Source organism: Clytia hemisphaerica, unplaced genomic scaffold (genome assembly GCF_902728285.1).
Source record: "Clytia hemisphaerica strain Z4C2 unplaced genomic scaffold, Clytia hemisphaerica genome assembly, whole genome shotgun sequence".
Classification (NCBI taxonomy): domain Eukaryota; kingdom Metazoa; phylum Cnidaria; class Hydrozoa; order Leptothecata; family Clytiidae; genus Clytia; species Clytia hemisphaerica.
In genome coordinates, this window is record NW_027104019.1 from 485955 (window position 1) to 491176 (window position 5222).

Genomic DNA, 5222 nt, shown 5'->3' on the forward strand with positions numbered 1-5222 from the left:
CCTTCAGATTCTGATGCCAGCGCTCTATCCGTTGAGCCATCGCCGCACAGCAAAACCGCTCAATTCATAACATATTATACCGAACTGGCAAAGGAGGGTAATATTATTATAATATGGGTAACAGTACCCCTTTTTTAAACCTGACTGAAATTCGAGCCGTTACTAGCAACCCTGCGGGGCCCAAAGCGCCGAGTATGCACCCGGCACAGTGACAAGCCGTTACTAGCAACCCTGACCCTACCTAACCCCCGGAAAAGTGACTATCAGCGATCCGTGGATAAAAAAATAAAATAAAAAAATGAAGGTGACTATTGGCCATCCGATATAAGAACATCCTTCATGTACAAGCTCCTCAATGTCGCCATTTTTCCATAGCAATAAGCGCCGCTCTAAGGCCAATAGATGGTCTTTAGCTTTAGAGGTTTTAGATGGCTTTTAAAGGAGTAAGCATGGCATGACCATAAGAGCTTTGAGTGAGATCAACTTTAGGGGAGAATCGTTGTTCCATTCCCCCACAAGCCTTGTCATCTCATCTATAAATTCTTTTCCTGCCTTTCCGGAGGGAAGCAGAAAAATATTTTTTTTCCAATGCACAATTTTTTCATATGCATTGTTCAAGTTTTTTTTCAAAAGTATCAGACTCATGGTTTCCCCATGTATATTTTGATGAGATTATGCCATTTGAAGAATTGTCTGCTTGCCCTTGTGGTGTGACAGGGAGTAGACAAACCGTGGACCCCCGATATGGACCACCAATATGGACCCCATTATGGACCCCCAATATGGACCACCCGAGTGGACCCCCTTGAAATGTGCGAGTGAAAACGCAAAATTGCATTATGGTCTCCATGTGATGATATTTAAACATTTTACAGACCTAATTAATTTTTTAATTATAGTTTTTTTATAATGTTTTGATGCTGAAAATCATTGAGAACATAACATATTGTTAGAATATAAAGTTTTTGTCATATTTAGATAAAATTTTGGTTTTAAAATCCTTAGATTTGCCATCTTTTTTTTTAAGTTGGTCTGTAAATTATTCACACTAAAAAGCGAGGAGATTCCATAAAAAAAATAAACAAACATTCAAACCAAAACTCGAAAGACACACAAGGAAGATCTTCAACGAAGAACCATTCCATTCCTTTTATAAACTATGAAGAATAAAGGCAAAGTCTTTAGAACTTTAATAAACAAAGGTAAGATTTTCATCTTTTTGATTTGAAGTGGCGTTCAGATAGCTTTAAACTGTTAAAGTTGAAAAGTTATAGACAAAAAAGAAATGGAACTTATCATCCCCATCACGAACTTTTTGTTCTCGACTTTAGAAACAGATGATACCCTGAACACCCCTGATGCATTTACACAAACTCACTTGTATTGAACGTGAGCTGTTTTACTGGCTGTGTGCATAAATTCTACCTGGGGTGTTAGACTCAAAGAATTTTCGTAAGCGGGGAGGGGAGGGGTATTATTTTGTTTAACGACTGCCTGGGTTAGACACTCACAGGGGAGGTACTTAGGCAAAAATGAATGGGCCATTCCAGTTTTTATTCGTTACCCCAGATGGACGACATTGAATTTCCGTAGCAAATTGCTTTCAAGAAAGTAAAGTCTGGAATTTCCATAACATAAATTTACAAAATACCTATCAAATGTCAAAACCGTAGAATTCTGTTACTGTAACCTAAAAAAATCATGGAATTCCAATACTTTAATGCAAAATTAAGTAAAATTCATGGAATTCCGATACTTTCTCTTTAAAGTTTCCAGATTGTCAATCGAACGTCAAAATTCTGGGTAATATTCGATTGGTTCGACTGGTTCGATCGTCGATCGTCTGGCTTTATTCTTGCAGCTTCCCAACATCCAAGCTCTCAAACATCACAAGCCGAATTAAATTACTTTTGATTTCCTGTAGAAATTATGCGATGAACAATCGAATCTGAATTGCGGTAATATTCGATTGAGATTCGATTGCGTTCTACAATCAAATTTCAATCAGTCGATTGCGTTCGACTGGTTCGATCGTCGATTCCGTTCGATTGAGATCGTCTGGAAGTTTGCCTGGAATTCCGTGCAAAAATTATTTAAAAAATTGATGTCATCCATACGGGAACGTGCCACTGGACATTGTTCCTTTCGTCACTTTTCTTGCTCTGACACAGGGCCAGTCTGGAAATTGCGGCTTGTGCGCCTGATATCTCCGGCGTAGATTTGAGATCTGCTGCCTTCAACTTTTTGCAGTTAAGTTGGCGCAGCTCCGGCGTAACATTTCCCTTCTTTCCAGACTGGGCACAGGGTCTACTTTTTTATCATTTTAGCATTTTTCGTTGACAATTAGTATCAGTCAGGGTCCGTTTTTCAATCTCCAGCGGCACTTCCCCGTCAGTCGTTAAGTTCAGTGCCCCCCCCCCCCAGTTAGACCAAAGGAGTTCCCCCAAATATATAGATGGGAATCCTGCCAACTGACAATACTCTTACTGAACTCAAAGTAGTGTACAGGTGACATAGCCAGACAGTGTCACTCAAATCAATCGACCAAAGTCATCTTGAGCATGGGTGACTGCCAAGACGCCCATCAGAATAGGTGCGGCATAATAAGGGCCGGCATAAAAGGGGCCGATATTGAATTAGGCAAAAAAAGGTCCTATAAGGCAATCGAAGATCAAGCGAACGTAATTGACACAATCAATCAAACATGATTATCAATTGAACCAATCGAATGCAATTAAATATTAACCAGGAATTAACAATTGGCCTGCTCCTAGATATTTGGTATGGGCGGTGGCCAATACACCCATCAGAATAGGTATTAGATATTTTAATTTTTAATTTTGTAGAAAATACTGCTTCAACAAGGAATAACCTATTCAGTTCAAGTTCAAGCACAGATTCAAGTGATAATGAATATGATTCGAAAAGTCCGAGTTCTAATGAATCGTCACAAGACAGTCAACCCAATTCACCACTTTTGTTTCCAAAATATTCATCCACGCAGGTTTCTAGGTAAGTTACACAATAGTTAATTATTATTTTAATCATCAGCGTCTTAAATAAAATGGAGCATAAATTTTAGTTTCAATTTTCCTTGTTTTTGAACACAAGGTTTTTAATACAAACACTCAATTGTGTTGTTGCCAACTTTGAGAAAGAAAATAATTTTATGGCAGTGATAATTCTCATTTTCAATTAAAGAAAACTTTCAAATGCCGATGAATGTCTGAATATTATATTTGGATGTTCAATGCTCTTCTGATAACCAGGTAGGTCCATAAAAGTATTGGTTATTTTATTTTAAGTCTTGTTGATGATGGAACTGGTTGCAGCTCAGAATTACAGTAAGTACATTTAATAATGTGTCATTTAAATTGTCATTTCGACTGTTAGAGTTGGTCATTTTTTGGCAGTGAACTTTTGCTCGTACTAAATAGTTTTTACATTATCTTTGAGTTTCTATTTCTTTAAACTTATTTGCATTAACCTTAATATAAGCAAACATCGCAAATAAGTACATTACAGTATTATTATGTCAACCCTTCAAGATGAAGGGCTATTATTGTAAGTTCAGGACCTTAATTGAAACTTGTTATCTTTTTCAGGGAGTTACAAGAGATGAAAAAGTTACTAAATAAAGGTTTATTTTCGCCAATCAACACATCAGTATCATTAAGGTATCCTCATGATATGATTTTCTGAAAAACTTTGATTATCCATATAACTTTAAGGGGAGGTTCATTGACAAAGTTTGGTTAACACATCAGCAAAGTTCTTTGAACCAAGTTTTCTAAATTTCTAGTTTTGCTGTTTTGGACTGGGTTAAAATCCTAAAAAATTTCTATTTTAAGCAATTTTGTGAAGCGAATACTGGTAATAGACCCAATGAACCTCTTTCAAGAGAGAATATACTATCATTTATGTTAACATTGGGAGTGAATAATGCCTTGAAAGATAGGAAAAAAATCCTGTTGACACCTCGGTTTTGAGGGGGTTGCATCAAATTTTGAGAGAGGGTTGCTCTAGTCTAGGGGTAATGGTCCCCTTCTGAACAACGAACCTAAATATCATGTTTGTTTCTATGCTTATAAGTGTTATACTTGTATAAGAAAACATGTAGTAAACTACTTTCTGCCATTTTACCTTAAGTGATGAGGTGGATTTTAACCAAGAATACACAACAGATAGAAATCAAGAGATCCTGCACATTCCGAGGTAAGTTTGGTGGGAACATTGTGATCTTTTGGCCAGGAAAGTGATTTATTATGGTTATCTGCAGTCATGAGATTGGTTGGATGAATAATAATTATACCGGGTGTCTGTGAAAAAACTTCCCCCTGTTTGATTCAAAATTTCGAAAAAGTGAAAAATATATTAGCTTGATTTTTTCGAAATCGTTTAGAGGAGGGTTTAACTTAAGTTAAACTAATATATGTTTTCACTTTTTCGCAATTTTGAATTAAACAGGGGGGGGGGGTTCACAGACACCTGGCATGAATTGTATTATTCATTTGAGATTTTATAACTTATTACATCTTACAGTGACAATGACAGTGATGTTGACGTTGTTAATGTGACTCAATTTGAAAGTGGCAACAATCAAAATCAACAAAGCTATAATCGTCTCACAGAAAGGTAAACAATTACATTTCTTAATATGAAAACTTAACCCCTGCTGCACCTCTTTTTAAAATTTTTCTTGACTCCCCTCCACAGTGTTATCTCATATTTTAATTCCAGAATTTTTGCTTCGTTCTTTTGTTTGCTCCTTTTTAGGATATTTTCCTTTAATGTCTATTATTTGCTCTCATTTCTAATCAACATCTAGCTTGTGTGAGTTTTTAATTTTAAGTTAATACAAAATGAAGGTCTTTCCAATATATCTTACTAACTGACCAAGTAAGCATACAAATTTATTAATATTTCAGGACAGTTGAACTTGATGAAGATCACATTTTCAATAACAGAGACGAAGATAAAGAAAACAACAATCAAGAAAGTGAAAGCTATTATCTAGATTTGAATTTAAATTTTCAATTGTGACCTTTCACTTAAACGTGTATTCGACTTTACTGAATTTGATTTCATATTAAAATAAAAGATAAACTCTCAGGGCAGAAATAGATTTTAAAACATGACTGATTATTGTTTCTAAATTTTTATTTAAGCATTCCTGCTTGTGATCCTGATCCCCAAATTAAAACTACACAACCCATCGACAA

The 5222-nt window shown here is 35.8% G+C and overlaps 1 long non-coding RNA gene across 1 annotated transcript; it reads left to right on the forward strand.

Moving 5' to 3' along the window:
• Window positions 1-3613: 3613 nt before the first annotated feature.
• On the forward strand, window positions 3614-4961 carry LOC136811423 (uncharacterized). Its single transcript, XR_010847243.1, has 4 exons — window positions 3614-3677; window positions 4150-4215; window positions 4543-4635; window positions 4929-4961. It is a non-coding gene; the product is annotated as an uncharacterized lncRNA (long non-coding RNA).
• Window positions 4962-5222: the final 261 nt, after the last annotated feature.